Source organism: Canis lupus, chromosome 26 (assembly GCF_011100685.1).
Source record: "Canis lupus familiaris isolate Mischka breed German Shepherd chromosome 26, alternate assembly UU_Cfam_GSD_1.0, whole genome shotgun sequence".
Classification (NCBI taxonomy): Eukaryota; Metazoa; Chordata; class Mammalia; order Carnivora; family Canidae; genus Canis; species Canis lupus.
Genome location: NC_049247.1, coordinates 38,061,688 through 38,084,185, shown reverse-complemented (window position 1 = coordinate 38,084,185; position 22,498 = coordinate 38,061,688). Strand labels below are relative to the sequence as shown.

General features: G+C 42.4%; 1 protein-coding gene and 1 long non-coding RNA gene across 8 annotated transcripts in view; one reads left to right on the top strand and one right to left on the bottom strand.

Annotated features, from left to right (window-relative positions):
* Positions 1–381: 381 nt before the first annotated feature.
* Positions 382–22,498, bottom strand: part of LOC119877617 — a 30,516-nt gene continuing 8,399 nt past the window's right edge. Inside the window, exons 3-6 of one of the 7 annotated variants that reach the window (XR_005379560.1) lie at positions 16,073–16,178; positions 9,463–9,685; positions 8,794–8,874; positions 386–621 (exon numbers count right to left, since the gene is read on the bottom strand). This is a non-coding gene — a long non-coding RNA (uncharacterized LOC119877617). Of the gene's footprint in view, positions 622–8,793; positions 8,875–9,462; positions 9,686–16,072; positions 16,299–22,498 lie in introns of those variants that run through there. The other 6 variants (XR_005379558.1, XR_005379559.1, XR_005379557.1 and 3 more) reach the window with 6 other exon arrangements.
* The window catches only part of ATAD1 (ATPase family AAA domain containing 1), a 61,737-nt gene continuing 53,185 nt past the window's right edge, over positions 13,947–22,498 (top strand). The window contains exon 1 of the mRNA XM_038576047.1: positions 13,947–14,090. The gene's annotated coding sequence lies outside the window, so the exon portion shown is untranslated. The remainder of the gene's footprint in view (positions 14,091–22,498) is intronic.

The window sequence follows — 22,498 nt, the reverse complement described above, 5'->3', positions numbered from 1 at the left end:
TCCCCGGGAGCTGCCCTACCTGGGGAGGAGTCTGCGGTGCCTGGAATCCACCTCCCGGGAGGAAAGGGGCCCGGCGCTGCGCGTCGGAGGCGAGGAGAGGAGGCTTTCCCATTCCCGGGCACAGGGTTCTTCGGGGGGCGGGGAGGGCGCGCCCCCAGCACCGAAGCGCGGGCCTAGGAGGTCGGCCCACTGCGCTCCCGCTGGCAGGGGGGGGAAGACGGCCCAGGAGTTTCGCGGCTTCCCTGAGCATGAGCCGCCCTCCCCCCCAGCACTGAACCAAAGGACCCCTGGTGTCGACAGACAGTGGTCAGCCAGACGGTGATAGCGGGTAGTTATCGGGAATGACTGAATTAACACCGCCCCCCCCCCCCGCCCCAGTGTCACAGAGGTTCCTCAAGGAAATTTCAGTTTTCGATTTTTGTTTCCCTTCACATCGTCCTGTACTCAGGGGATCCCCTTACCCAAGTGGTAGAGCTGAAAACTCTTAAATAGCTGACTCTACCTGCGCACAGAAGGTTTAAAATTTCAACTTCAACTGCGGACATCGCTCGGCCGCACAGGTATTACAAGACATCGGTTTCCAGGCGCTTCAGTCCTTTACCTGTCTGGATTCAGACCGCCCTAGGGAGAAACAGAAGCTTGTAACAAAGGGGGGATTATATAAAGCTTCGGGGAGGCTAACTATGCAGAATAATTAGTAAACACGATGAACCAGCTTTAATTATAGTTTCTAACAGCTGATTCCAAAACTATATTGTCACTACACCCAAAGGATGTCCAAAGAAAATAGCTTTCTTATTTTCTTTGATAAATGAAATGACCGGCAACTCGATGTGGGTGATATAAATAGTTGATGTGCTTTTTGGAGGTTCTGCTGCTAAAATGTCTTTTGCTGAACACTGATTGCTATAATGCCTTCCTCGTCTCCCACACACTGACCTTTCAAATAGAGATCTAAATCAATGGCTTTAATTTTTAAGCAGTCTTTTCTATTTTTATCTGTTTAACCACTGTTTTCCTAAATAATACAGAATAGAAAAAAATATAATAATTACTGGTTTGAATTTAAACCACCCTATCCTTCCAAGGGTCCAAGGCTTTTCCCCTTATTTCATTTATCCTGATTATAAATGTCACGGTTCTTTTGAATAAAGATGCTTATTAGTCCAAGACATTTCTCCGGAAGGCGCTACAAGTAACCATATCCAAAAAGAATTTTCCCTTCTTATCTGTCAGCCCTCCTGGAGCTGTGCACAGGGCACTTGGGTCTCCCATCCCGGTAGAGAGGTGTGCCCTAGGAAATGATCGCTCTCAGAGAAATGACAGTGGGGCTGGGTATTCCAGGAGAGCCGCGGAGTGGAACGGGCGCTTGCTGTGTCCAAGATGCATTCAGAAATTGTGACATGGGCCAGAGAGTGAAAGAAAGAAGAGACCTAATGTGACAATCTGCTTTGACTGCTTTACTTTCCAAACCTAACACTGGCTACTGGACATTGTACTCGGGTCCTTTTAGTATTAACTCCAATGGTAGTCCTATGGAATACATATTCTGCTTTTAACTCTTCCATTAGAAAAAGGTACTAATTTGTATCTGCCAGTAGGTCTTGAGGCACTTGCCAGGTGCTTCCCAGAGGGGCCCTCTTTTGTGTAGCCACGGGATGGACATGGAGAAGGAGTCAAGGCTGCCCTGTGCCTCACTCCTACAAATCTTGCCCTTCACAGCATCCTTCTGGCTTCCGGGGCATCAGGGGTTTCTTTTTTTTTTTTTTTTTTTTTTTGGCATCGGTGTTTCTGAAATGAGAGCACCTGTCTGAAGGCGAAAATGAGACAAACTGTTTTAAAGTATCTTTTTTGTTTACTTCTTTCATGATGTGACATCTTTATCTCCATCCTTTCATTTAATGTCCAATCAACAAATATTTGAGCTAATTATGTGCTCGTTCTGTGCACAGAGCCATGACCATGGCATACAGGGTCCAGCCTTTACGGAACGGAGTCTCCATGAAACTTGGCTTCTTTACCTGACATTGTTGCTGCCTCCTCACAGCCCATGGGAGGAGGTTAAGGCAGTTGGAAGAACCCTGACGTTGGTAATGGCTTCAGTTATCTTTTGCTGCCATGACAAGCCACCATAAGCTCTGTAACTTAAGACAACCACGACCACTTCTTTGCTCACAATTCTGCAGTTTGGAAAGGGCACAGCTGGGCAGTTCTGCTTTCCCAGGATGGCAGCTGGGGTCAGACACGGTGGCCTGTAGCTGTGAGTTTGGTCACTGAGGCCAGAATGGCCAAGATGCTACCCCCACATCTGATTCTTAGGCTGGGCCAGCTGAAGTGGCTGGCGGCCCCCTCCTCTTCACGTGATCGCTCATCATTCAGTGGGCCAGTCCCAGCCCCTTTATGCTTTCTTTACAGCCTGGATCCCAAGAAAGAGAAAGCAGAGGCTATCAGGCCTGCGAAAGCCACGGTGTGGAAGCCCCAGAAGGTCACTTCCATTTTATTCTCCTGGCCAAAGCCCATCACAGGGCCAGCCCAGATCCGAGGGGCAGGAAAGAGACCACACTTCCAATGGAAGGAGCGCCTGGAATGGGAGGAACTATCAGCAGTCCTATTGGGAAACACTCTATCATATCCCACCCTCTGGCCACGACACTTCACATACACACACACACACACACACCCTCCCCCCAAATTATCGTTCTGTGCAGCACTGGCTCTAAGGTCCAGGATCTAATGACACACACACTGGGCCCTAGGAAGTGGCTGAGGCCTTTTAGATGCTGCTCCTCTTCCTCTGGAGACCTGTGAACCACACGACATACGGCGCCCAGACAGGGATGAGTCAACTACGATGGACATGTATGTTCAGAACGGGGGAAACAAGGCACGAAGCAGCCACCATCCATAGAGGTTCTGAAAGTCACCCTCACTCTGCAGACCCAGACCTCCTCGAGTGTCTGGTTCTTCTCCCTGGGAGCCGCTTCCCGAACCACGGATACTGGCTCCGGGCTCCAGGGTGCAGGCTATGACCTTGGAGGCTCCCGTTTCCATAAGCAAGTAATTGCCTGCCCTCTGGCTGAACAGCTCGCGCAGGCTGGGTCCTATCCATTGGAAGTCGGGAGCCCGGTGGCATTTTATTTTACATTCTCAACAGTCTCTTTCTTCTTTAGTCCAGGCCGGTGGGGGTTTCATCAATAGAGCAGTCTTCAAAATTGTGTGGGTTTTCTGTGACTCTTAGTGGAGTTTCCTTCTTGCCCACAACTATGCCCATAAAGCAACATCTGTAATTCTTCCAAAGACAAACTTCTGGGCCTTGTTGAAGCAGCTACTGTTGGACTCCCCTGAAGATTCTTCTTAAAAGCCCTTTTGGCTAGACAAGAGGGTCTATGAGACAACATCTTAACATGTTTAGAGGCTTCAACATAGAGTCTTGATTGGATTTTTACCTTGAGGCCACATTTGACAGGCAGGCCCCTGAGGCCATTTCTTCCCTTGAAACTATTGCTGACTACAGAGAATCTCATTGGCTCTGTTTCCTCTACGTGCCGCTTGAAAACGGAATAGTGCCTTTTCTAAGGCGTCTCTCTCTTGTAACAACACCATCACACATCACTAAAGGAAGCCAACCCATACTCTGAACATGCAGCTTGGAAATCGCCTTCGCCAGATCTGCAACCTCATTAGGTACGTATTCCGTCTTCCGTGTCTCACTGCACGCAGCGGCTGCCACACATTTTGCCGCTGCTTAGCCCCACTTCTCCAGCCTCCAGGACAATTTCCTCACTACCCCTGGAGCCTCCACTGGGAGAGTCCTTCCCAGACGGAGGAGATACATCAACTAAGTGCAAACACAGGGCCCTGGACTGGATTCTGAAACCGGAAAAGATCATCACCAGAAACGCTGGCGGAGTTCATACAGGGCTGTAGCTTCTGTTGATTTCTGGGTGTTGATCATTACTCTGTGGTTATGCATTTATTACTATTAGGGCAGCTAGGTGCAGAACACACGTGACCTCTGTACCATTTTTACGACTTTGGTGTAAGTCTAAAATTGTTTCAAAATAGAAAGTAGGGCAGCCCTGGTGGCTCAGCGGTTTTAGCGCCACCTTCGGCCCAGGGCATGATCCTGGAGACCCCGGGATTGAGTCCCGCGTCGGGCTCCCTGTGTGGAGCCTGCTTCTCCCTCTGCCTGTGCTGCCTCTGTGTGTGTGTGTGTGTGTGTGTGTGTGTGTGTGTGTGTCTTTCATGAATAAATAAAATCTTTTAAAAAAATAGAAAGTAAAAAATAACTAGTTAATTTAAAAGAGAGAGAGAGAGAGAGAGAGAGAGAGTTCCCTCATCACCTCTCCAACCTCTACCCAATGCTTGGTCCCAAAGCCAATGCCACGTGTCTTAGATTTTTTTCAAGCCAACACCCAACTTTCAGACATGGATTTCCGTTATCTATTATGCATAATACACCACCCCTGAAACATGGCAGCTTACAACAGCATCGACTGTTCTCTCACTCGCCATTCTGCACTAGGGACAGAACACAATGACAGCTTGTCTTTCCTTCATGTACTGTTGGCTGGGGTGGCTTGACTGGGGCTGGAGGACCCATGATGATATCAAGCACGGGGCTAGGGCCCAGCTGGAGTGCCTGAAATAGTGAGGGGCTGGGCCTGTCTCCTTCCTTAGGTCTCACTGCCTCCATGAGGCTGTTGTCTTCAGCACCGTTGTCAGTCTTCCTTATCATCCAAGAAAGCAAACACTAAAGTTGCCAGGTCTAGGCCCAGAACTGGAATAGCATCATTTTTGCCGCATTCTATTGACCAAAGCAAGTAATGGAGCCTGTCAAGAATTCCGGGGAGGAGAAAGAGACTCTACCTCTTAGTAGGAAGCATGGAGAGAGACAGCGTAATTGCTGGTGGCCCTCTACCACCATGACCACACCCCACTCCCCTAGAAATGTCTCCTTAAAACAGACAATCTTCCCTGGTCAATTCTTCCTAGAACCTCCATCATTTAAGAATCATTGCTATCTGGGTGCCTGGGTGACTTGGTCGGTTAAGCATCTGACCCTTGATTTCGGCTCATGTCGTGATCTCAGGGTCCTGAGATCCAGCCCTGCGCTGGGCTCTGCACTCAGTGGGGAGTCTGCTTGGGATTCTCTCTCTCCCTCCCCTTTGTTCCTTTCCCTACTTGTGTTCTCTCTCTCTCAAATAAATAAATCACAAAAAAAAATCATTGCTATCATGACAATTTGATTAAAAACTTTTTTCTGTTTGTCATCTATCTTGCTCCCTAGCCCTATGATTTTTTTCACTGGCTCTCTCCTCTGTGTTACATGCATATTTCTACTCTAGGATTAATACATGCTATAAAATTATTCATGAAAATTCAATGAAATAAAACAGAAGTGATAATACATATATCCATGTTTGTATAAATCCATGGAAAATATCAGAAAGGATAAACGAGAAGATAACACTGCTTATCTCTGTCTACAGGATGGGGAGGGAGGGCTTCAGGGGGAGAACTTTTCTTTCCACTTCTTCCTTTCTGTATGGGTTGAAAGTTCTTTACAATGATGGCTTAGTGTTTTCATAAGGTAAAAAAAAAAAAATGATTTCACCCAATAGAAGAATTGAGTCTAAAAATCAACAAATGTCCGTCATCAGAAAAATATCAACTAAACCAGGGAGACAGCCCAACCCTGATTTCATTTTTAAATAAATGAGCACGCTAAGGAAGTTCTAACATTTAAGGCTGAATGCATGGCCAGTGTCTGCTGCACCACAGAAATACGTGAGAATATCTGTCATACGTGGTGTCTAGTGTAGTGGACATGCTGTACCTGACCCTGAGTACCCCCTCTCCACAGATCAACTGTTTCCCCTCAATCTACTCTGACTTTTCATGCTATTTAATAATAGCATGAAGCTATTTGCTCATTGCTTTGAAGCAGTTGCTCAAAGAAAATATCAGAATTACTCCTCCGGTATCACAGTACAACCACCACGCAGGGCAGTGGCCGACTATTTGAGGATCCAAGAGTATAAGAGCTAGGAGAAACCTCAAAAGTCCCTTAGTTTACCAATCCCATTTTACAAATGATGACCGGGAGCCCACAGGGTTTATATGCCCAGATTATGTAGCTTCCCAGTGAGGGACCCTGGATCACAGCCTGGGTTAATTCGTGAATAAAGCTGGGAAGAAAACCTCATTTTGATGAAAATCCAAACACGTTCATTAGAGAGAAATTTGGCTAGAGAGAGCTTTTATTAGTATTCTCAAGCCTCGGACAGGCGTGAGCAAAGGGAGCAAGAAGCTTCCCTGAGGATCCGAATAGGGTCTAGTACAGCGGAGACGGGGGCGAGTACACAATATGATTAGTGACACTCACGGTCTCCCCCTGAAGCGGGGTGGTTCTCTAGACCAGATCAGGGCTCTACAGACCAAACACAAAACCACGGATTGCTACACGTTGCCCATTTGCTTCTCCTCCTCATGCCAGGACCACTGGAGCATCTCCCAAGGGCGCCAGGGAGGCAGCCCTTTACATGTGGATTGAAACACAGAAGAGGGAACGCCAAAGCTGCCGGGAAGAGAAGGAACACCGCCACCTGCTGTAGGGCCAGCGGCAGTGTAAACGGAGCCGCTCGCACACCCCAGAACCCACCTCCCCGCACGCGGCCAGCGCCCCACAGGAAGGTTAGTTTGTTCCTGGTAGGAGAAACCCTGCTTGCCTCTCTCCCACTATTGACTCCTACTAGTTCTGAACTCTTCCCTAAAGCCTAAACCTCAAAATAATAAAATATACTTGGCTGAGGCTAGATAAAAGGGATATTGGGGGGTTGGGGGGGAAGCAATACAAGCAAATTTATTCAAGAGTTTCACGTGGTGCAGAATTCCCAGTGGCTCACTCACACACTTCCCCAGATAAATGTCTTTTTTTTCTTTACTCTTCCCATTTCTTCCTCTTCTATTCTTTTTTTTTTTTTTAAGATTTTTTTTAAAGGTTTTATTTATTTTAGAGAGAGAGTCAGCTCGGGAGAGGGAGAGGGAGGATCTCAAGCAGACTCTGCGCTGAGCGTGGAGCCTGAGGCGGGGCTCCATCCCACAACCCTGAGATCATGACCTGAGCCAAAATCAAGAGTCAGACGCTTAACTGACTGAGCCACCCAGGTGCCCCAAGATTTTATTTTAAGTAATCTCCACACCCGATACGGTGCTCGCACCCACACCCCTGAGATCAAGAGTCCCACGCTCCGCTGACTGAGCCAGCGAGGCGCTCCTTCCTCTTCCATTCTTACACAAATACACGTCCCCTGAAAGGACAATTGCAAGAGAGGGCTGGGACCAGGCTGATCCTTTGTGTACAGCCCTGGTTCTCCCAGGTGGCCGAGGACTGATGTTGGTGTCCTCCTCCAAAACTTAGGTTGAAACTAACCCCAAGGTAACGGTAAGAGGAGGTGGGCCTTTGGGAGGTGATTGGGTCAGAAGAGTGGAGCCCTTACACATGGAGAAGTGCCCTTAGACGGGAGGCCTGGAAGGCGCCCTTCCCTTCCCCAGGCCAGGTGAGGTTCCCCCGGGGGAGACAGCCATCCAGGATTCAGGAAGCTCGCCCCCGCCATAGAACCCGATCCTGCAGGCGGGCTGATGTCGGCCTTTCGGCTTCCCAAACTGTGAGAAGCACATTTCCAATGCTTAGAAGCTACCCAGCTATTAGTTGTCTCAGCCCCAATGGGCTACACCCTCTTCCTTCCATCCTCCTATTCTCCTTTTCCTGCCCTCTTTCTTGCCATCCCTGCCAATCTATTTCCATTTTCCTCCGACTCGCCTCTACATTTCAAGATTCTCCTTAATGGGGCATCTGGGTGGCTCAGTCGTTGAGCACCTGATTCTTGATCTTGGCTCAGGTGGCAATCTCAGGGTTGTGAGTTCAAGCCCTGGGACAGACGCCACACTGAGTATGGATCTTGCTTAAGATCTGCCCTTCCCTCCACTGATCTCCCTCCCTATCTCTCTCTTTCAAAAAAAAAAAAAAAAAGATTCTCCTTATTAATATAGTGATATGGCTATGAGACAAGTGGGAAGGTGACATTTACAGCACTGCCAAGTTCCACAGCTCCAAGGGCCGTACTTCCCATTGTATGTTATGCCATTGCTTCATGCCCTTCGATTTTTCGACCACATGAATATAGTATCCTTAATTTACATTTAATGTTTTAAACCTAACCTAGTGGCCCAATGGGGGGTGGGGCGGGGGCACCATTTAATTTCCATGATTCTACTTAATGACAAAGCAGTTCTAGATCCTAGGCATTAAAGCCTTCCTGTTAATGATGTCTTAGGATTAATGAGTTCAAAAGGTACTCTCGTTGTGATTGATATTTTTCCATCTTGCAGCAACTTCAGAAAGAACACCATAGAAAAACCTAATGTCAGACCTAGCTTATAAGGGAAATTTTATCTTTTCTAAATATGATAGACAGTTCTCTTTGGTGGAGGTTTGCTACTTAGTCACACTTAAGTGTGTTGTGCTTCTTAAAAGATGTACAGGTTTTACATTTCAGGAAGCTCTAGAGGAAAAGGAGGTCTATAAGGAACAAGTCGTGGTACTTAACAATTAATTTGGGAATACTTGAAACCCTCAACATAAGTTTTATGAAGCCTGGGAACTTGGGAGGAGGCACAAAGCTAGTGGATAGAAACAGTCTATTTTTCTAAGGACAAAACAAACAAATCCCTGTTGACTTAGCTCTGAGACTTAAGTCTTATCTGAAATTTCTTTCCTGGACATAGTACCTTGGTCTTGGCTGCCTCGCAGGGTGCAGTGCCAGGCCACTGGCTGCTGTTGCTCATAGGACCACCATCTTCCTTGTTCACCTGTTGAAGCAAGTAGAAGGGAGGCCTTAATTTGGATGTGCCTCATTATTAATGTGTTCTTATAGACCTGCTAACTGTATAATATCTTATTACTTTATTATTAGGTTTTACTAAGATTTTTAAAATAACCTTTAACTGTAAAATACGATGGTCTGCATTTCAAATCCTGTTTATTTTACAATGTTGAGGCAATTATCCTATTAACGGCAACTTTTCTTTATGATCTGAATTTGGCACATTAAATCTTCTGTTTTTAAAGTAGAATTATCCTGCCCGAGGATGGCCATTATTCTCTTTTTGAAATGTACTGTCCCTTTTAACTATATCCAGAAATTTGCCAATCAGGGAGCCTGGGTGGCTCAGTGGTTGAGTGTCTGCCTTCTGCTCAGGGCGTGATCTTGGGGTCCCGGGATCAAGTCCGGCATCAGGCTCCCCACATGGAGCCTGCTTCTCCCTCTGCCTGCATCTCTGCCTCTCTCTGTGTGTCTCTCATGAATAAATAAATAAATAAAATCTTAAAAAAAAAAAAGAAATTTGCCAATCAGAAAATCTTGCCCTAAGAATAAGCTATATTAGTAGCTCACTTACCTTGGTAGCTGGGTTGGCTTGGGTTTCCTTTGAGATGCTAGGTCAAGCAGTCCTGACCTCTAGTTCTCCCAAAGTGCACAAAATGTTTTTAATAATCTTCTCCAGTAGACATCTGTTTATTTCACAATGAACAATTAAAGGCATTTCTGCTTCAGGGCACAGAATGCAAACCAAGTGCAGTGCTGTTTTTATACCACCTTGGTTGATGTGGACTAAGGATGCCCTTTAAAAGAAAGAAAGTTATGAATAAAAATACTTTCAGAGGTTGTCCCAAAGCAAATTATAGAGAGGAATTAAATGTCTCATAGGTCTCTGGTGGGTTACCACTCATTGGCCACCAGTTATTTAAATGCAATGACTGTGGATTTTCCCAAAGTTCAAAAACTCCACTGACTCACATATGGGGATCTTCAGAGGGAACTTATCCCGAGTCCTTGAGAGGTAGAGCAATGTCCCCAGCAACACACAGCGCAGGAGACTCTAACACTAGCAATTCTGCTGCTGAGTATATAAACCTCAGAGGAAGAGTTTCAAACTGTGTGAGAACTGAGGCACTCTGATGGTTTCCAAGGAGTAATTCCAGATCCTTACCTTCCATGTATATTCCTTTTTTTTTTTTTAAGATTTTATTTATTTATTCATAGAGACAGAGAGAGAGAGGCAGAGACACAGGCAGAGGGAGAAGCAGGCATCATACAGAGAGCCTGATGTGGGACTCGACCCAGGGTCTCCAGGATCACGCCCTGGGCTGCAGGCGGCGCTAAACTGCTGCGCCACCGGGGCTTGCATGTATACTCCTACCTAAATCTGAACTAGCTGAGAACTAGTGTAGTCAAATGCCCTGTGGTTCCTAATCCCCACCTCCCATTCATAGTAGCCCTTTCTCTCTCTTTAAAAGACAAAGGCCACACCTGTCTTCTCTATCTGAATGCTCAAGGATATATTGCCCCCAAGGGTAAAAACCTGCAAGAAGCTAAAGAGACAATCTGAAATAATGAGATTAATATTGAGAAGCTGAATGGGTCTACTAACACTTTCGAAGCTTGACACTTGTTTCCTAGTGAAATTGAAGAAAGACCTAAGCAAACCCACTCACTGATAAAATCATTAAAGATACACCACTAAGTGATGCGGGCCATATAATGTGGAAAGTTTTCAAATAATGAATAACATCACTTACACACTTTTTCCGTCATTTACTCATTTCTGTGAATGATATTCCTCCGTGTTTATAATATAAAAGCAAAAACTGGAGGTAAACTGACGCTGAACCTGTCTTCTTCTAGAAATAAGTAAAATTTGTTCACATATGCAAACCGATTTCTTAAAGTTCCGATGATTTTTTTTTATGTCTCATAATGATGAACATTTAAAAGCGTTTAATTGGTTGATTATGAACTAAAAATAATGATAACTCGGAAAAAATTTTAACACTTTGGAGTATCATGGTAAAAAAAAAACGTAATGAAATTTAAGTTTATACATAATATTTGTCATAAATAAATATGGCAAAGTGATCAATAAAAGACACTCATACATAAACGTATGTTACATTCAGATTAAAATCTGACACAAGTATAAAGTTCAAGTCCCACTGTAAGAGCCTTGTTCTCATGCATAACGGTGTCAGATCAGTATGGTATTTATATGCCATTGGATATATTTAAGAAATTCTACTTTTGTTTTTTTAAAGATTTATTTGAGAGAGAAAAAGAGAGAGAGCAAGGGGAGAGACAGAGAGAGAGAGGAAAGTCTCAAGCAGACTCTCCACTGAGCACAGGGCCTGGACCCAGAGCTACATCCCACAACCCTGAGATCACAGTGTGAGCTGAAACCAAGAGTTGGATGCTTAACGGACTGCACCACCCAGGTGCCCAAAGAACTCTACTTTTATTTTTTTATTTTTTTATTTTTTAGAATTCTACTTTTAAATGCTAATGTTTACAGGGAAATTAATTCCTTTGCAACTAAAAGTTATGATAGAAAGTTTGATTCCAATTCTAAAATGTGTAAGTAAGGAGGAAAAGTTTTTCCAAATTGTGAGGTGAGCTAGCAAAAGAGTTTAAAGACCCCTACTCTACAGAAACTTTCTCCTAGGTCATACAACCACTTACAGAGGGATGTTCACAGCAATATTATTTGAAGTAGCAGGAAATTAGAACCTAAATGTCCATCAATATGGATGAATAAAATGTGACATTCTCATGCAATAGATTATGTACCAAGTTAATAGGAATAAATTAGATAAATTTATCAAGATGGAGGTATCTCAAGATTTATGAGACTCTAGTTAGATGTGGTCCTCAGGAATATTGGGGGGGCGGGGCGCTCATCTTTCTCTCATTTCCTATCCTCACAACAGAAAAACCTGTCCAGGATTTGCCGGCAGGCAATCCAGAGGCCGTGTGACATCATCCAAACCTTGACCCTGGAGCAGAGAACTTTGAATGGGTGTGTAACATGATCATATCACGGTTATGATCTTGAAGGTTCCACAGGTGTCTGAGGCATTTTAATGACTCATGCCCTGCCCGGGGGTGGTGGAAGGGGGATTAAAAGGGCCAAAGAACCAATTAGAAGGAATAGAATTTCCTCATCATCTTTCTGAAATCTCTACCTGCCTGGAAAGAAGGAAGGTGTTTAGGGTGAACAGAAGAAATATTAGTGATCTTGCAAATATCAAATGGTGAGATAAGCAGAACATGACTCTTCATAAGAAATTAATTCTACAATAATAAAATCATAGTTCACAAGTTTGTTTCTGTAGGAATGCAAAATCCATAATGCCCACTGATAATTAAGTTCCTTGCCTCTTTGTGTGAATTTCATTCCTTTCTTTCTGTTTAGAAAAATCTATGTAAAATTTGAATATTTTCAAAACTAAATTCTATTTTCCAACTGACCACAATATAAAATTAGGGACAAAAAAATGGGGATAAGAGCAATAATGATACTATCTACTACCACTTATTAACATTTGTTGATAACTTTAGAAATGCATAAAGTCATTAAAGAAATGCATGTAAATGAAGACCTCTGGCATGGTTACATTTTCTCTCTTAGGTCCCTGCAAACATGTTTTTACAAGGACAGCCCTGGGTGAGTACTATAATATAAATAATGAGTATTTATCAATAACATACTGCTGTCAGTGACCTATACAAATACATCCCCTGTATTTCTGACAACTTGATCCTATCCTGCCCCTCTACCACAAGCACTGAAGTCATCCCTCTCTTATAATAGCTGAGGCTTGGCTATCATTTCTGCACTCTTCCACCTTCAGGGATTTTCTCCAGAAGTAACCGTTTTCTGCAAGTACTCCCCCAGCAGACCCATCCCATCAGTTTAGGAGACATGCCCACACAGGTCCGAACCTCCCTAGGGATGCAGCCTTCACACAGGTACCCCTACCAAAGCAGAGGAAAGGGAGAAAACAATGTCATTGGGTTAACTGTATTCGTTCACCCTCATAGTGTATATGTGAAAGGAGGATTCAGGGGTGTAGCCCTGTGTAACCCTGGACATAAAATTAAACTGGATTGCTACTGCTGGTAAATATTTCCAACATTTTGGTGGGCTTAACAATTTCCTGTCGTTCCGTTCTTCTCTTTGGGGCACAGAATGAAGCATTTCTTGAGTCAGATATTCTTGGTATTAGTTTCCAGCAAACACACTCAACCTCAGTCACCTTCTGTGTCCCTATACACCTATCCCTCACTGCCTGACCCTGAACAGGGAAGTATTTCCCCATGTGCCCTCAGACTATAAATTCCTTGAGAAGCTATCTGACATGGAGGTTAAAAGCACTGTTCCTGCAGCCAGACTGTCTGCTTTCAGATTTTGCTCCGCTTTTACCAATTGTGAGACCTCTGGCAAGTTAGTTACTCTCTCTGTGCCCCCAGTGTCATCCAGCGTATAATGGGGAAAATAAGAGTACTCACTGACGGGGTTGTTCTAAGGGTTAAGTGAGGAGATATACAACACTCAGAACAAGCCTGGCACGTGGCAAACACTGCATGAGTGTCCACTGTTCGCGGTCACAGAGTCAAGAGATAGAGCCTGTTCCTTCACACTTCCCTTGCTGCCACCTCCGACACCCTGCATGCCGTCAGCCATCTGGTAGCTTTCAGTAAATGCTGAATGGATGATTAATTATCAATAAGTGCATGATGGGAGGTGACAAGGAAACAAGGACTCCCCCCAGTCCTTCAAGATATCCCAAAAAACAGTACATTTAAAATAATTTTATGCCTTTTATTGATATATCTTATGTCATACCCATGTGGCAGTTCAGAGTTTAAATGAGCAGCATTGGCCGCTGAGCCACTGTAGAGTCAAGGCTTGGTAATCAAACAGTCCAATCACATTGACCTGCCACGTGCTTCTCTTTAAGTCACATGTCCAACATTGTGACATGAGCAAGAATGCACACAAACTCCTTTTTCCACCCATTCAAAGTTCTCTGTGGGGGCCTGGTTCAGAAGATGCCACCTCCCCCCATGGATTAGACAGCTTCCTGGGTAATGTCTCCTACAACTAGAAGGATGCTAATCCCAGCTGAACTGTGCAAAGAGCAAACCAGCAGGGGCTTCCCAAGAACCTGCCTGATTCACAGCAATCAGAAGGTATAGTAAAACTCAGAATCAAAACGCAACCTAGACTCTCTAGCTTACGCCCTGACAATTCCTAACTACATCGCAGTCTTCCCTTCAGTGAAGGTACTCCCACTTTGCACTGAAGTTTCTTGAAGGTTAGGGGGAGAAAAAACCCCTTGTGTAAACCGTTTTACTTCTCACGATGTCTAGCACAGGTTTTTTTTTTACACACCAGACATTCAGTTAAGTATTTATAAACCCAATGATTGAAAGACTACGTACTTTTCCAATATAGGCTTAAATATACAAATACCATTTAGCAGCTGGATATAACATAATCCTTAGGTAATAATATTCATATATTACATGACATTATCATGTCATGTTATATAAACCTTTTCTTTCAATACTTTGGTGTGGGATATTATCTGGAAAGGCCTTAATCACAATCTCTATCTTTTGTTTCCCAAAGGAAACATCAACAGAGGAAATGTCTGTTTTAGTTAATATTCTGTTATTAATTTAGTTAATATTACTCAGCGGCAGCACAAATAATCAAAATCCCCAGAATGTGGACTCCTAATTTTATTCAAGAGGCTAACTCTTTCTTTCAAACAGGTTCTAGTGCAATTATTTTTTTCTAATACTGCTTTTTGGATTTTCTCTAAGATGGAAGGGGCTAAATCACAGCTGAGGTTTAGTTTTACAAATTATACATATTAATTCTGGAACAATGTAATGCTTTCATAAAATGCCAGTGTGTTTGTGTGTGGGGGAAACTACAGTTACTATAGAATAAGTAATGAGCTTTTATTTTCAATAAAGCAGAGTTAAAACCATGTCTTCTTGCCAAGCTAAAGCTTGGCCCTAGAGGAAAAAAAAAAAAAAGCTCGGCCCTGGGGAGCAGGATGGTATAGAGAGGTGGAATAGGAATGGGGGTGCAGTGCAGTAAGCATGCAAGGAAGAGATGAGAAGCCCATGAAGGAAAGGCACTACCCCCAAGGATCAGCAGCTTCTTTAGAGCCTGCTCTACTGATTAACACAAGCTTATAGAGGTAAAAAACTATGAAAAGGGGAAAAAGAAAAGGGAACAGGTGAGATGGAAAGGATAAGTGGGAGAAAAAAAGGAAAGAAAGTCCATCTGGTGGAGAGCAATGGAGCATGACCTGAAACTGCCTTAGGTACCAAAGCTCACTGATGTATTCTAGAGTCTTCGGCTCACTTGAGACAATAACCTAGTTCTAGCCTCATTCCACTCCAATTATGAGGATTTGTCCTTCATTGTTAATGGTCAAGTATTATTAATGTTCTTATTTTCACATGTGAATTTTTAAAAACTATTATCTGCCAAAGACAAGCCTTTATCAAGTAAGCTAAACATAGTTCCATAGCTCCTTTGTCTTCCTTCCACTCAATCATGTTTCTTTAGCACGACTCTCATTTCTTGTATTTTACCACGCTGTATGTGAAATAAATGGATTTGTGGGCTTCTAACCACATGTGCTTTGAAATAAGCCTCTCAAAGACGGTAGAGAGCTAGAAAGAGAGAGAGATAGAGAGAGAGAGAGAGAGAGAGATAGAATGGGTCCAAACAGGACCTAGGTCATTTAGCCTTGAGATTATTTACATGAAACATGGAGTAAATTAAATTAGGTCAAGGGGACCAGGACCCAAATAATTAAGCAGCAAATTAATTCAAAACATTGACATATCAAAAAATATATTTGCAATATTATAACTAACAATACAAAGCATTAAAGTTACAAGTCTAGTTTTAGGGGGATTATTTCCTTTTTGTCTGGAAATTCAGCTAAGTAAAAATTGTTAATAAGCCTGCAGAAAATATGCTATGTGGAAAAGCTGTGATTGAATTGGGAAGAGTGACACAATCAATATGTAGTGCCACGAGTCTTTTTCATGAATATTTTGGCAATCGTCTTAAGTTAGGCTGGATGGCCATAACAAAGTTCCAAAGACTGGGGGGCTTACAGAATAGAAATTTATTTTCTTACAGTTCTGGAGGCTGTGAAATCCAATGTCAAGGTGGTGGCCAATTCAACTCCTGGAGAGAGCTCTCTTGCTGGCTTACAGACAGCTGCCTTCTCATTCTGATCTTACCTGACAAGGAGGGTGGGGGAAGAGAGAGCAAGAGAGCAAGTGCACTCTGGTGTCCTTTTTTACAAAAGCACTAATCCCATCACCAGGGCCCTATCTCTATGACCTCATCCAACCCCAATTACCTCCCAAAGGACTTATCTACAATGACCGTCACATTGGGGGTTAGGGCTTCAACATATGAATTTTGGAGGGACACTAACATTCAATTTATAGCAGCAAATAAAATATATTATTCCAGTTCTAGGTAAAATGGAGTAAGCAACTCTACCCTGTCTTTCTCACTGAATTTAGCTATAAAGGCTGGATGAAACACATGGAACAGCTATTTGAAAAGCCTAAAAATAGCAGCAGGTGAACTGAAAAAGAAGTCCAGAATGCAAAGCACCAGTGAATCAGCAGCGAGTTTTCTGTTTTGTTTTTTCCCCTACCAGAATCCCTTGGTCTAAATGTAAGGCAGCCTGAAACTTGGAATGGGCGCCAGGGCCTAGAGCAAGCTCCTGAAGGAGCCCTCCAGTTCTGCTCTGGCCCAAGGATCAGGAAAAGCATGTCCTAATGCTCAGAGAGTGTCAGGGAATTCTGCCAGTTTTTGTTCTGTTGTCTGTTCTCCATTCTCTAGTACCCCCGGCCTGAGCAATAGTAATGACTGTAATGGCAGTGGGGGCCCAGAGGCACCAAAATCTCTGAGGTAGGGAAACCTTCCTCTGTGAAGAAACTGCAGTCCCAGGAGGGTGGGCAAATCACAGTTGTTGCTTTCTCTATCTCTTTCTATTGCTTGGTCCCAGATATACCACAACTCCAGGAAATAGCAGCAGAACAGGATAACTAAAGCACTAGCTTTCTGGCTATAGGACTATAAGAGGGAGTCCAAGAAACCAGAAAGGACCAGAGATCACAGAGAAGGAAAAACTCGGGAAACTAACAGATAAAATTGATTATAAACTCCTAGGCTCCCATTCAAGCTACACAAGGCCACAGCCAAATCTAACCAGCATACCAAAGACTCTGAGACTGCACTAAACACTGCATGACCACATGTGTCCCAGCCTGACCACTGAGTAGTGTCACACACAGAAGAGAGATCCAAACAGTACTGCAAATGCTTTGAAAACAGAATTGACACTGAAACCACAACCACAGAATAATGGTTAGAATTTGTAGTCTTAATGCAATCACCTCTATTGCCTGCTAGCACAAAAATATCAGTATCTTGCATAGGATTTAAATAAAACCCAGAGCCTTATAATATTCTAAATGTCTGGGATAGATACAATTCAAAATTCTTCAGCATACACAGAACCAGGAAAATCCCAAGTCACATGTGAAAAGACAGTAACAGAGGTCAATGCACACATGATACAGATGCTGGAATTAGTTAACCAAGAATGTAAAGCAGTTATTATAAAAGTATACCAAGAAGTAAGGGAAAATATTCTTAAATACAAAGAAACAGAAGATATAAACAACAAAATTGAAATGTTGTAACTGAAAAATATAATAACCAAAATAAAGAACCCATTGGATGGACTCAATTTCAGAATGGAGATGACACAGGAAAGAGTCAGTTAATTTGAAGATAACTCAACAGAAATTATTCAATCTGAACAATGAAGAGAAAAAATAATGGGAAAAAAATCCCTCAGAGACCAATGGGACAAAACCAAAAGATCTAATATTCATGGCAGTGGAGATCTAGAAGATAAATTGGAAGAGTATCCCTGGGTGGCTCAGCGGTTTAGCGCCTGCCTCTGGCCCAGGGCGCCATCCTGGAGTCCTGGGATCGAGTCCCGCGTCGGGCTCTCGGCATGGAGCCTGCTTCTCCCTCTGCCTGTGTCTCTGCCTCTCTCTCTCTGTCTATGTCTATCATAAATAAATAGATAGATAGATAGATAGATAGATAGATAGATAGATAGATAGATAAATAAATAAATCTTTAAAAAAACATATTTGAGAAGGTGATTAAAATTTCCTGAATTTGGTGGAAAATATAAACTTACAGATTCAAGAAGCTCAGTGAACCCTAAACATGATAAACCCTAAGAAATCCATGCCTAAATACAGAATCAAACTGCTGATAATTGAAAAAAAAAAATCATGAAGCACACAGGAAAAAAAACCTGACACATTCCTTAGAAAACAATAATTCGTTTTTTTTTTTTTTTTTTATGATAGTCACACAGAGAGAGAGAGAGTCAGAGACACAGGCAGAGGGAGAAGCAGGCTCCACGCACCGGGAGCCCGACGTGGGATTCGATCCCAGGTCTCCAGGATCGCACCCTGGGCCAAAGGCAGGCGCCAAACCGCTGCGCCACCCAGGGATCCCAGAAAACAATAATTCAATGACTGCAGGCTTCTCATCAGAAAGAAACTATGGAGGGCAGAATGAAATGGAACAATTTAAAGTGCTGGATAAAACAAAAATAAAAACCAACTCTTCAACCCAGAGTTTAAAATCTATGAAAAATATTCTTCATAAATGAAGTTGAAAAAAACACATTGTCAGGGAAGGAAAACAAAGAGAATTTGTTACCAGCAGATGTGCTCTAAAGAATTGCTAAAGGAAGTCCTTAAGACAGAAGGGAAACTATACTATAAGGAAACTTGGAACATCAGGAATAGAGGAGGAACAACAGAAATGGTAAATATCTAGATAAATATAATAGACTATTCTTCTCTTGAGTTTCTTAAAATACATTTCATGTTTGAAAGCAAAACTGGCAACACTGTCAGAGTATAAAGGGAACTGTATGAAATGATGGCAAGACTTCCACATTCCACTAGAAATGGTAACATATATTGATTCTATGTGGATTGTGGAAAATCGAACATTTATATTTTAATCCCAAGAGCAACTATTAAAACTTTTTTAAAAAAATTTTTTTATGATAGTCACACAGAGAGAGAGAGAGAGGCAGAGACACAGGCAGAGGGAGAAGCAGAGGGAGAAGCAGGCTCCATGCACCGGGAGCCCAACATGGGATTCGATCCCGGGTCTCCAGGATGGCGCCCTGGGCCAAAGGCAGGCGCCAAACCGCTGCGCTACCCAGGGATCCCTTAAAGCGTTTTTTTTAACAAAGATATATAGCGAAAAACACAATAGATAAAATAATACTAAAAAAATATTAAATGTCCTAAAAGAAGGCAGGAAGGACGCCTGGGTGGCTCAGTGGTTGAGCATCTGCCTTTGGCTCAGGGTGTGGTCCCGGAGTCCTGGGATCTAGACCCACATCAGGCTTCTTACATGGAGCCTGCTTCTCCCTTTGCCTGTGTATCTGCCTCTCTCTCTCTCTGTAGCTTGTGAATAGATAAATAAAAAAGGCAGGAAAGAGTAAAACAGAGAAATGAGGGGAAAATTTTTAAAAAGGAAACCAACAGCAAACAAGTAAATATATCAAATATCCAAAAATATCAGTAATTCCATTGAATGGAAATGGTCTTAAAATGCTCATTATAGCCCAGAAATTGGCAGAATGAGTACAAAGGACGTGACCCAGCTATGTGTTGTCTACAAAAATATGAATTCAAAGATATTGATATAGGTTAAAAATAAAAGGATGGAAGAATATTTGCCATATAACACTAATCCAAACAAAGGTGAGTAGCTATATTGATATCAAAGTAGACTACAGAGAAAAAAAAAGAGCCAGAGATTAAGAGCGTAACAAAATGTATGAATTAGAACTGATAGAACTGAAAGGAGAAAGTGACAAATCCACGATTATATTTGGAAATGTCAACACCCCTCTCTCAGCAATGGATAGAACTAGTAAACAAAATTGGCCAGGATATAGAAGAACCGAACAATACCACCAACCCAACTGGATTTAACAGATATTTATGGATTACTCCACCCAACAATAGCAGAACACATATTATTTTAAACATACATGAAACATTCAGCAAGACAGACAATATCCTGGATCATATTTTATTGCCAGCCTAAAAAATATGTGAAAGAAGTGTAATCATACAAATATTTTTAAAGATTTTATTTACTTGAGAGAAAGAGAGCCAGAGAAAGCACAAGCAGGAGGAGGGGCAAAGAGAAGCAGGCTCCCTAATGAGCCTGACACAGGGCAATCCCAGCCCTTTAACTGACTGAGCCACCCAAGCACCCCTGTAATCATATAAATCATGCTCTCCAATCATAATGGATTTAAATTAAAATTAAATAACCGAAAAAAAATGAAAAGTCTTCCAACATGTGTAAACAACACCCTTCTAAACATTCCATGGTCAAAGAGGCAGTCAAAAGGGAAATATATTTTGAACTGAATAAAAATGAAAACACAACATATCAAAATTTGTAGGATCCAGCCAAAGCAGTACAAAGGGAAATTTACAGCATTAAGTGCTTAGATTTAAAAAAAGGATCTCAAATCACTAATCTTTAAAAAAACAAAAACAAGGGGCGCCTGGGAGGCTTAGTCAGTTAAGCATCTGACTTTGGCTCAGGCCATGATCTCAGGGTCCTGGAATTGAGGCCCGGGTCTAGTTCTGCACTCAACATGGAATCTGCTGGAGATTGTCTCCCTCAGTCTCTCCCTCTGCTCCTCCCCTGTTTGCGCATCGTTCTCTCTCTCTCTCCCTCAAATAAGTAAATAAAATCATAAAACAAACAAAAACACACAAAAAGGAGCAATATAGACCTAAATCGAATAGAAGAGAGGAAATTTTAAAAAGCTATGGGCAGAAATAAATGAAATTGAAGCCAATAAATTAATACAGAAAACTAATGAAATAAAAAACTGATCCTTTGTGGGATGCCTGGGTGGATCAGTCAGTTAAGCATCTGCCTCTGGCTCAAATCGAGATCCCGTGTTCCCGGGGTGGGGGGTGGCAGGGTGGGGGTGGGGGGGCCGTGCATTGAGCCCTATGTTGGGCTTCCTACTCAGCAGGGAGCCTGCTTCCCCCTCCATCCCTTCCCCTGCTCATGCTCTCTCTTTCATCCTCTATCAAATAAATGAATAAAATCTTTTTAAAACCCTGATTCTTTGAGATAAATGATATTCATAAACCTTAACCAAAAAAATATACGGGCAATATCGGGAATCGAAAAAGAGGATATCATTATAGACCCTGTGGATATTACAAGAGTATTATGGGAATGCAATAAGCAACTCTAAAAACATAAATATGACAACTTAGATAAAATAAATAATTGTTGAGAGCAAACTACCAAAACTCATCAAAGAGAAAATAGACAACCTAAAGAATCCTATAACTATAAGGATATTTTTTAAAAACCTTTCAAAATAATTTTCCAGGCCTAGATATTTACACTGTAGAATTCTACTAGATATATAAAGATTAAAGGATACCAATTCTATACAAACTATTCCAAAAAATAGAAGAGGACAGAACACTTCTCAACTCATTTTTATAAAACCAGCATTACCCTGATACCAAAGCCAGACAAAGGGAATACAAAAAGACCCCAAAACAAACAAACAAACAAACAAAACAAAAACGATAGGTTAGTATTTCTCATAAACACTGACATAAAAATCAAACAAAATCTCAGCAAACTGAACACTGAATTTTTTTTTTTTTAAACTACAGCCAAGCAAGGCTTATCCTGAAAGGGCAAGGCAGCTTCAATATTTTTTTAAAAATCAACAAACATAAGCTATTGTATTAGTAGACTAAAGAAGAAAAGCTACATAACCACATCAATTGATGCAGAAATAGCACTTGAAAAAATTCAACATCCATTCGAGATTAAAAAAAAAAATTGTGAGCTAGCTAAGGAAGGGAACTTCCTCAACCCCCTAAAGGTCATGTTACAAGAAGCTAACATCTAGCATCATACTTAGTGTGATGTAAGACTGACAATTTTCCCCTTCAGATCAGGGACAAGGCAAAGATGTTCTCTCTCAACTAATGCTATTTAACATCATACTAGAACTCCTAGCAAGAATAAGAGACAAAAGCCTTGTGCATTGCAAAGGGAGAAGCGAAAACGTCCCTACTGGCAGATGACATGATTGAAACCAAAAGAAGTGACCAAAAAAACTCCCCCTAGAACTGAGTTTTAAGAAGGTCATAGAACACAAGATAAAAAAAAAAAAACCCACAAAGATCATCTTATTTATACCAGCAATGAACAACTGAAACTGATTTAAAAAAAAATCATTAGAATAGCTCCAAAATTATTTAAATACTTAAGAATAGATTTAACAGGGGTATCTGGGTGGCTCAGCGGTTGAGCATCTGCCTTTGACTCAGGGCATGATCCCGGGGTCCTGGGATCGGGTCCCACACTAGGTTCCCTGAGAAGCCTCCCGCTGCCTGTGTCTCGGCCTCTCTCTATGTGTCTCATG